The sequence below is a fragment of the Aedes albopictus genome, chromosome 3, assembly GCF_035046485.1.
Source record: "Aedes albopictus strain Foshan chromosome 3, AalbF5, whole genome shotgun sequence".
In the NCBI taxonomy this organism is placed as follows: Eukaryota; Metazoa; Arthropoda; class Insecta; order Diptera; family Culicidae; genus Aedes; species Aedes albopictus.
In genome coordinates, this window is record NC_085138.1 from 73259231 (window position 1) to 73271044 (window position 11814).

Sequence of the window (11814 nt, forward strand, 5' to 3'; positions counted from 1 at the left end):
CACTAGTTTACAGCATTTTTGAACTCGGTAAGCTGATGATCATTTTTGGTGTAGAATCATGCCCTGAGTTCGAAAACGCGAAAGAAAAAAATTACAGTAGAGCGGAAATTTTTTCGACTTTCCATACAAGGTTGATGATTTGAAATCGATTTTTGTTCTATTTTTAAGCAAAGTCGCTCACTTCAAACATCTTATTCTCCGTAATCAATGCTCCGATTGAGCTGAAATTTTTACTGTAACTCGCCTACATATGATATGTCGAGTAAACGTCGATAAAGAATTTTTATGTTGGTTTTTTCTTATTGAAAAAAATACATTCCTTCAAAAAATTTTGGGAATTTTGCTAAAATTTAAGAAGATCGTCCCTAAAACTTGCCAATATCTTGAATTTCATCAATCTGACGCAAAACCTGTATTCAGATGATCGAATGGTATTGTATTCAGCTTTTAATTTATGGAAATTTTTTTTAAATTGGTTGAACAAAACGCAATATATTTGAATTTTAGTAAATTACATATTTTGAAAAGTCGCAAAACTCGATATTGAGCTAAAACTCAAAAACTGTTCTACTTAAAATTTTTGAAGGTCGGTTTCGAAATCAGCACTAAATTGTGCTTCAAAAATGTTGATCATTGACAGAAGTTCACGGCTTTCGTTTTATTTTGTAAACTTGTGTAATTATTCCAGCACATTCCAAATTATATATCTAAAGTTTTATAAGTTTGTCATCAATTTGTTGGCCTACACTCGAATATATCGAAATTGTACATTTAAACTTGTTTTTGAAGACATGTTCATTTTACCCCCATCGAATGCTCATTTTACCCACACTATTTTTCATGACTGTTTTTTCTATTAATATTTTCTTCGAGAACACCCTCCCCCTGGATATTCAATCTTGACGCGATGGGAGGGCTTAACCCATTAGCACTTTAGCGCCACTTTATTCACCACCGCTTGGACATTGAGCTAGATATATCTGGTTTACGAGTTGAGCGCAAGTGAAGGAATCGGCCGTAAGTGCTAATGGGAACCAAAGGAGTATCCGTAGTGCATTTATCACAAGTTATAATTCAGCTTGCATAGACATAATCTTTGCATTCTTTAAATTTTCTCATTTCACAATAATTGTTGAATTTAACGTAACGCAAGAGTGGGTATGGGAGGTCTCTGCGTTACACTCATCATTCATCACTTGAATTCGAAAGTACACAGGACAGGGGACGCTAGGATAAGTTGACTTATAGCCTTATAGATTAGGTTTTGTTAACAATTAAATACATTACCATTAGAAAATTAAGGACTGATTAGATAAAGATAAAACTGTTGATTTTAGAAATGAGTTTATATTTGTATTTTTATTCTTATAGGTTTTGTAGGGATGAATATATGAAAGTTCACAAATAATGTTTATCATTTTTGTTTTGGAAACTAAAATCAGCTGGCTGAACTTTTTTGTTTTTATATTTTAGACGGTATTATAACACTGACCAAAAAAGCAAGAATTTAGTTACATGTTTCTTTAGGACTTAGGACGGTTGACAATGTAAAGGGTTACGGTGGATATAATGATACTTCGGACTGAGATGATCATAGATATGCAGAAGACGACTAGGAACACAATTTGACACATTATAGACTATATTTTGACATAAGGGTTTGACTGATTTCTCTACAACATCGAATGGAAGCTCAAAAAGTGTTATCTAACATTTATGTGAGAGTTATTTGGGGATGATACAGGATGATACTGGTGCTGTCAATGACCAACATCGGTTATTGACACTATTGGTAATCAGCTTGAAATAATTTTCAGAATGTATTATAAAATAACTTAGGATATTATTTGATTATTGTTAGGGGAAGCTGTCAGAAAAAAAAACTAGTTGCCCATATCGGCTAAAAACGCTAGCTCTGGTAGCTGTCTCCGAATAATTTTCAGGAATATAAAATCTTTAAAAATTAGCTATAACATATTTTTTTGCTCTTTGTAATATTTCTCAGGAATAATACTTTGAAGGCGTTAACATAGACAGCCTTTTTTATCTCTGAATGTTGTCCAGTGACCTCGGAGATTTTCGATTATTGAAATATTGTTCAATTATCAAATCATCTTTGGAGCTTCCATTCGGTAAAAACACTAGTGCGATGGGAATAATTAAACACAGTATTTTTTAAAACTACTACGACCCAATACTAATTACTACACACTTTGCTCAAGTTGACGACATCGTCTAGTCCATCGTGAGTATTGGTCCTAGTAGGAGGAAAGTTGGGAAAGGGTCCAGGCTTTGCTATTAGCTGTCCTGCAGCTCCACCTGGTCACTCTTAAAAAAAAATATATATATATATTTTCTTCCAGAACTCCTAGAATATATTACAGTCGACTCTCCATCACATGTCGATGTTCTACATCTCGATATCTTTCCTTATCTCGATGGTTTGGTCGGTCCCTTCAATCTGCATACATTTTACCTTTCTACATGTCAATACCTCCTTATCTCGATATCTCTCTATCTCGATGCGATCTCGTTCGTTTTTGTTCTAGATTTTCTCTCCGTATGTCGATATGCCCGTTTTTACAGGTTGCTAGATCACGTTTCATATGTAGGTGCAAAACATTCTGGGAAGATGAAGTGACATCTGTTTGTTGACGGTTTTTCCTAGTCACGGACGATTTTTCAATCTAGTGTGCATAATAAATTGGTTCTTTTATTCGATCTCTCCCTATCTCGATGGTCCCTTTAATATCGAGACCTGGAGAGTCGACTTTACCACGATATTACAGGGTGAAAAATTAATATTTTGTCATAATTCTATTGGAAACGACCACAAACGCTTAGGGTGTTCATATTACTCCCAATTCCCCTACATAAACAGTAGAGACGAACCAGCCAAGGGCTGAAAGTCTCTTTAATAAAGACAAATCAATCAATCAATTACATAAACAGTGTTTATTAAACACATTGTCAAACACGATCAACTCAAATTTAAAAGACAGTGGTTTAGAACCTTAACTTTTCAACATCTGATCCAAAAGAATTACACGTTAATATAGCTTGCTTAAACGACACATTAACGTGTAAAAGCACATGGATGAGGTGTATCGTTTATTTTCAGTGTAAACCATTTAAGAGTGTATTCAACTCCAAACACCCTTAAACTCTTTTACTATAAAAGAATGATTGAGAAAAAGATTTAAATATGGTATTGGTTCCCTTCTAAAGCATGTGGGTCTCATTTTCATCCTACGAAAAACGAAGGATTGAAGCGGTGTTTGTTTCGTTTCTTATTTCTGTATTTTTTCTTAGAAGTGAGCACCCATGAAAACAAAAAGAACGAAATCAATCGGTACCGTAATCACTTGTTTTCGAATAGGATGAATATGGGAGCATGAGATTACTGATGGAACACATACCCTATGGTAATTGTTGTGATAAAAGAAACTATGATAACTGAAGGGTGACCAAAGCATCAATTTTTCAATGTCAAACGCTTTAACAGATACCAAAAACCATTTTGAGATATAGAGAACAGTTTTAAATATCAGCATAAAATATAGAAGTTTTGATTACCTAGGCAAGAAAATATACAAAAATGCTTGAACACCCCGTTTAAAGGCGGGGAAAAAATATCCCAGGTAACCAATAAGCATTTAAATAAGCTGTATTTCAGCTATAAAACTGCATTATATCTGCTTGCTGCTGTATCATAGCAGTTCGACTGCTTAATCGCCCTATATTAGCAACTTAAATGCTACTTAAAATCTGACAGCTGTTGTGTAGCATTTCAAATGCACAATATTTTTTGGTTAACTTGCATCTTAACTGCTACTTTATTGCCATAAAACTGCTAAGAGAGATGAGTGATGCTAAAACTGCCACACATTTCAACTTTTTCAATTCTTGAGCCACGACTATAGAAGCCATTACCATTCAGATGTCGATCATTTATTGGTAGCAACGAAGAAAATCAATGAGAGAACAAATGTTTTCCAAATAAATGAGAAACCAATTATGCCATCGTGTATTATGTGGATGGTTTAACATCAGCACTTGTCCGAGCCGTTGTGCGGGCACAGCAAAATAACTGCCAGTGTGGTTCTCAAGCCTTTAATAGATCATCCAGTAGCGCGGTTCAGCATCATCATCAACCAGAGGATTGTGGGATCGAATCCCAATTTCAGCGGGATCAGCAAAAAGCAACTGCAAAAATAAACAACAGCGTCAAAAGTTGCACTGAAAATGTAAGTAAAAATAGAAAGGGAAGAATATGAAGCGACTGAAATGCGCAGGGGAAAATATTTTTGTTTATGTTGGATTTTTTGGGGATAGGAAAGATAAGCATTTAATCAGCCGTATATTGGGCCAAAACCTGCATTTAATTGGCACTTATGGCGCATATACGGCATATTAGCATTTAATGACCTGCAGTAAAGGCGCATATAGTGCTAAATAAATGCAATTTTAACTGCTTATTGGTTACCTGGGATCCGATGCACAGAAGAAGCACAGAGAACAGACATCCAGGCTAGAACAAATTTAATTCAGAAAGTTGTGTAAGGATTTGAATCTCTACTTGAGTAAGGTTGCAAACCAATATACGATGACAACACTAGCGCCGCCAAACACCATATTGCCACAGTCAGTGATGAATTGAAACATTTCAAGTGGTGAATTAAATTGGTATGGGAAATTAACCGATTGCAGCGCCACGCTATTGCCACTTGTGTTGCCGATGAAATATTCCTCACACAAAATTCAGATTGGACTTGGATGTCTGTTCTCTGTGGAAGAAGGTAAACTTTTTGATACAAATAATAACCCTTTTTCACAGAAATTAGCTTTTTTTAGAAAATATGTCATCAGGGTAATGATCTCGGGTAAATGGCATTAGGAGTACAGAAATTCCGGGTTGTAGATCTTTTGAAGTGTTGATTTTTGGAGATATGATATAAGTTCTGAAGTATATTGGACATTTTTGAGGTTGCTGCATCCTGCTCTTACCCATTTGTTGACGAATAGGTAAGAGCAGGATGCAGCAACTTCAACAATGTTCAACCTTCTTCATTGAACAGAACTATTTTCATGAGGGGATGTCCATTGTTTTCTTAAGAGTTATTGGAGCGAGCGGGTTCGAGAACAATTAGGTTCTCATACAAAAAATCGTGTCAAAAATTCTCAAAAATCCCCTTATGTAATAGGGTAAAAGCTCCCTTAGTGGAGGTAGTACCAATAGTGGTGGTAGTGGCAATTTAGCACTATTTCGATCAAAAAGCTTGCAAATGATATTTTTAACAGATGCATCATACCCCATTAACCTTCCGTAACTCGCGCGGTTGACTACCTGCGTCAGCACCACGCTAATTCTGAGTACAAAAAGCGAGATTTTTTCAACGTGTTGTACAAAATACAACAGCGCGATCGCTCGTGGGTTAATAACATTAATTCAGTTTTGTATTCAGGATTTCCCGAAAAACCTATTTTAAACAATTATTTTCCTTAATTATTTTGCTCCTTTGCACCTATAGTGGTGGTAGTGTTCCTATAGTGGTGGGTCCCATAAGAATTCAATGGGATGCGCCACTATAGGAACCAATGTTAAATTTTACCTCCATAATAGAAACCGTGTACCTATAGTTGGTGCAAGTGATTTATTAGCAAAAACTGAAATAAACAATGGTTTTTACATTTTTTCTAGCAAATTTTAGTGAAAAACTACCGATTAACGTTTTCAGACTTTTCATTTTGTGGTATTATCAATTTTATGCAATTATTTTACTACAAGGAGCTACTAATAGCACCACTATTGGTATATTAACCCTACACAGAGAATTTATTTGCTGAGGATGATAAATAGATTAACCTATTAACGCCCGAATTATGCCACAATCTGATATTTTTTCTGGAGTTTTTCAAAACCATAAAAGAAAGTTATTGCAGTCATGTCATTTTAACGGAAATCTATACGGTGAAATTTTTGTTTAAATACACAGTGGAGCATGTACACGTAAACAGTAAAAAAAACTAATTTCCCCTTTCTCACGCAGCTCCGTAATTTTTATGTAATTTGCAGATGACCGATATGACGCGAGGAATATAGGGTAAACGCTCTCTTAGTGGAGGTAGTATCAATAGTGGTGGTAGTGGCAATTTAGCACTATATTTCGACCAAAAAGCTCGCAAATGACATTTTCAATAGATGCATCATACCTGATTAATGACATTAATTCAGTTTTGTGGTAAGAGATGAACCAGCCTGGGGCTGAAAATCTCTATAATAAAGTAATAATAATAATAAGTTTTGTGTTCAGGAATTGTCGTAAAACCAATTTTAAACAATTATTTTCCTTGAATTTGTTGCTCCTTTGACCTATAGTGGTGGTAGTGTTCCTATAGTGGTGGGTCCCATTAGAATTCAATGAGATGCGCCACAATAGGAACCAATATTGAATTTTACCACCACAATAGGAATCGTGTACACTATTAGGCATGATGCAAGTGAATTATAAGAAAAAAACTGATATAAACGATGGTTTTTACATTTTTCCTAGCAAGTTTACCTGAAAAACTACCGAATTACGTTTTCAGACTTTTTATTTTATAGTATTATCAATTTCATTCAACTATTTTACTACAAGCAGCTATCAATAGCACCACTATGGGTACGTTTACCCTAGTTGATATTCTTTAAATTGAAAATTAACAGCATGAAAAAATGTAGAAAAGTCAAGAGAAAAGTATTACATTGTACAATGGTTCAGGACTTAGATTTACGAGGAAAGATGCATTCAGATCCATCTCAAGATTTTTAGACAAACACGCATGAAAATTAGAATGATTCATATAATAGAAGAAATTGAAAACTAAAATTTTTATTTACATAGGGTAAGTGTGCCATCAGTAATCTCACGCTTCCATATTCTTCCTATTCGAAAACAAGCGATTACGGCACCGATTGATTCCGTTCTTTTTATTTTCATGGGTGCTCACTCCTAACAAAACATACAAAAATAAGAAACAAAACAAACAGCGCTTCAGTCCTTTGTTTTTCGTAGGATGAAAATGGGAGCCACATGCTTAATAAGGGAACCAATACCCTGAATTCTTCAGCCAAGTGTAAGATCTATCAAATTTGAGAAAATTTACTAAAAAAGTTTTTATACATCCAATTTTGAAAAATGATGTTGATTGGTTTATGAATATATTTTGAACGTTTTCATTTAATCACTTTTCAGTCGGTCAGACACCGACCACCAGGTAAAGAATAACAAGCCCTTTTGTTTGGTCAGAACTGGGACGAATGAAAGGAGGAGTTGTGTAATAAAAAGTTAATGGGAAAGAAGGCTAACTTATACTTATACGTACCTGCTAATTTCATACTGTGAATTCGTTATGCCATAAAATTGTTTTTTTTTGTCAAACTTTATTGACTCGTACATTTCCAAGTCTCCGGTGTACTTTTTGGTAGTTCAACTTCATTCTTCATTGCACCAACAAAGCCAGTCATGAAAATGTTTGGCACTTCTCAGGTCATTTTGACAGACCACACACATGCACGAAAAAGACGGATCATATATTCTACTTTATCGGTCTTGTTGCCGTTCTTTTTTTGCTCATGTTACATCTGTCAAAATGACCTGAGAACTGTCAGTCATTTTGAGGTTATGTTCGTTGGTGTAATAAAGAATGTAAGAAGAGTTTGTTATACACAGCAGGGAGCATCAAATATCCACCTATGGTGGTGGTGTTCCACTATGTACATGCAAGCACTCTGTTTCCAGAGTTCAAAAAGTTTGATCGAATTATATACATATAAGTACTTATATGTACCACAGAGATCAGACACCCAGGCTAGAACAAATTTCAATCAGAAGTTGTGTAAGGATTTGAATCTTCACTTGAGTTAGGTTTCCAACCAATACACGATGAAAACACAAACGCCGCCAAACACCATTAGGGCACTGCATTATTTTGATTTTGTTTGGGATTTCGACGTTTCTTGGCCTTGTTGTTTACAAAACATTTTTAAGAGTGAAAGAGAAGGAGAGAATTTCATGCAGTGCCCTACACGGAAAAACGAAAGTACCCAAAACTGAGTTCATTCCACCCAACTTCGAGGTTGCGTGCGGGACGCCAATTTTAAGTTGCTGAAGTCTATGCTTAGGTAGGTAGTTTGCATTTGGGCGTATACGGCTAAAGTACCTAAAGTCAAGGTTCTTTTTACTCAACCGTCAGTTAAAATTGCTTAACTTTCGGTACTGTGCCACTTACTCAATTTTGGCTTCCCGCATCGAACTCTGAAAGTTTGGTTGTTTTGCTATTCACTCTCTGACAACAATAAAGAGAGCGAATGAAACAGGATGCAAAAAAGAACTCAAAAGTGAGTTTAAAAATACTTGAATTTGGGTTCTCTCGTTTTTCAGTGTATAGGGTTGAATTGAAACATTTCAAGTGGTGAATTAAATTAGTTTGGGAAATTAACCGATTGCAGCGCCACAATGTTGCCACTTGTGTTAGCGATTTCAAATGGCCGGTAAGTTTCTTACACAGTTTCTGAACTGGACTTGGATGTCTGTTCTCTGTGTATGTACTTATAATGTACTACAGAATGAGTTTATTTCCTGAGGGTGATACATAGATTAACCCATTAACGCCCAACTTATGCCACATTCACGAAACGTCTGATTTTTTCCTGGAGTTTTTCAAAACCATAAAAGAAAGTTATTGCAGTCATGTCGTTAAAACGGAAACCTACACGCAGAACTCGATGTACCCAGCGCAACGAGTAAGTTTCACGCACGACCGAAAAGACAAAAGAATTTTCACGCAGATTTGTGTAAAACCGGATCAGCACATTTTTTGTGTTGATCCAGTCGTACACAAATATGAGTGAAAAATCCTTTGTCTTTTTGCTCGCCGCGTAAAAGTTGCTCGTGCGCTGTGTTGTTTCATTTAAGAGTGTATACGGTGATATTTTTGTTTAAATACACAGTGGGGCATATACACGTAAAACATTGAAAATACTAATTTCCCCTTTCTAACGCTGCTCCGTAATTTATATGTGAGCCATGTGAATAATTTGCAGATGGCCGATATGACTCGAGGAATATAGGGTAAACGTTCCCTTAGTGGAGGTAGTATCAATAGCGGTGGTAGTGGCAATTTCGACCAAAAAGCTCGCAAATGACATTTTTAATAGATGCATCATACCTAATTAATGACATTAATTCAGTTTTGTGTTCAGGAATTGTCGTAAAACCTATTTTAACTATTATTTTCCTTAATTTTTTGGCTTTTTTGCACCTATAGTGGTGGGTCCCAAAAGAATTCAATGTTGAATTTTACCACCACAATGTACCACTGTGTACCTATAGTTGGTGCAAGTGATTTATAAGACAAAACTGAGATGAACGATGTTCATACATTTTTCCTAGCAAGTTTAACTGAAATACTACAGATTAATGTTTTCAGACTTTTTATTTTATGGTATTATCAATTTCATTCAATTATTTTACTACAAGCAGCTATCAATAGCACCACTATGGGTACGTTTACCGTAGTTGATATTCTTTGAATTGAAAATTAACAGCATGAAAAATTGTAGAAAAGTATTACATTGTACAATGGTTCAGGATTTAGATTTACGAGGAAAGATGCATTCAGATCCATTTCAAGATTTTTTAGACAAACATGGTACAGTAAGGACCCGATTTTGTCAGCCCCACTTTGCGACGAACTTTTTGCTCTCATCATCACACGATCACATTTTAGGCAATTTAATTATATTTATCATCAAACTACAGCTGAGACGCAGAACATAGAGGAATAAAAAGTTTGAAAAAATGTTTGAGTTTTTGAAAAGAGCAAAAAATGTGTTTCGAAAAGGGGCTGACAAAATCGGGTCACTTATGTATTCTACAAAGTTGTTCCTAATGATAAGTCCCTCTTTCTAATGCGCATGAAAATTAGGGTGATCCATATTCCATATAATAGAAGAAATTGAAAACCAAAATATTTATTTACAGGAATAATTAAATACATTCTTCCGGCAAGTGTAAGATCTATCAATTTTGAGAAAATTTACTAAAAAACGTTTTTATGCAACCAATTTAAAATCAAATATTTCAATGAAATTCGGTGCAAATACAAACTTTTTACCATTTAACAGAAAGCTTATACCCGTGGCTTTCATGTACATACGATTTTGCCGTAGTAAATTATTTCCATGTGGGAGAAAAAATCACTTAAATTTGCACTGCTTCAGAAAGCCGCAATTTGGTTCAAATTTTGATTATCTACCCTACCAGCTTTGGTGACACCGTCAATTTCCTTTTGAAATATTTTATGGCTGCTTGGAGGTATACACATACACGAGTATTGTGTTGTTCTTTGCTGTGCATGCATAGCTCCTGTAGGGGGTGAGAATGTCATCATAATTGATCACTAAAATAACTAAAATAACTAAAATAACTAAACAGCCGATTGCGTTCGCTATTGTCTCGCGTGTAAATCAAAACAATAGATACGCGGGTGTTTAGTGTATCCGAAGGCCGGCTCCAGAGGCACGTTATCCTCCATTTGGGACATTTGTGCCATATTTGTGTGTTTAGTGTTCAGTATTGTGTTGTTCTATGCTGAGTTTTGTGTTGTTCTTTGCAGAGAAGAACATTAATCAAGACAATTCATGCCAAACATGTTCAAAGGTCCTATCTGCAGAAGAGAGGCTCTCTTTGGTTTCCCTCTCTTTCGTTAATATCTTAGCTGTTTATTTGTATTATGATTGTCTCCTTGCATTAAACGAAGGTAAAAACAATCGTCTTTTGATTTGTACTGCAAAAGTTGTTGAAAAGTGTACCATTACATTGCAACAATTGAAAGAGAAAGTGAACAAAGAGAGCCTCTCAAATGCAGATAGGACCTATTGAAATGTTTGGCCTGAATTAGATGATCGGCATTGAACCACAAAAACCACACAACAATGAATTAAATGCTTTGGCTGTTTTTCTACTCTACGCATCGACCAATGTGGCGCTAGCTTCTATGCGCGAAAAATCGCTGAAAGTAAATCGTAAAAATATTGTATGGCGAATAGCATCTAAAGGCGTATTTCTCGAAATGGAACACATTTTTCGAAAAAAATATTTGGTAGCGGTTGTGCACCATGATGACCGGTTTGTTGCCTACCAAATATTTTTTCGGTAAAAGCTTTTCATTTCGAGAAATTCGCGTTTAGATGCTTTTCGTCATACAAAATATAATGATTTTACTCCTGGTGACGCACTCCCTGCGGCTAATCTATTGGTGAGATCTTTCCATTATTATTTATTTATAAATAATTCTACTTCAGTATATATTTGCTATATAACTGCATATAAGCTGAAAATTCGCTATTTTCAACATCCTTTCATATATTGGAAGCTGCTTCAGTTCTGGGCTCTTTCTAAGTTGATGAAGGGATTTAAAAATGCTTGCAAGGACTTGGCCAGGTGTGTGGAGCTGAGTGAATCTATGACATTGTAGATAGTACCGACATCAGCAATGTCAATGGATATATTCAACTTTGCAACTCCATCCAAGATTTGTGCAAGTACCTATTCTTGCTATGCTATGCTATGCTTGGATATATACGCATACACAAGCGCGGTGTCAGGCCATTTGGCCGAAGGTCATTAGGTCGAAAGGTCACTAGGCCGAAAGGTCACTAGGCCGAATGGTCATTGAGTCCTATTTTCGCCACTGGGACAAACCAGCTTCTCAGTTTAGTGTTCTATGAGCTCTTCGACAGTTATTAATTGAGAGCTTCTGCTGCCA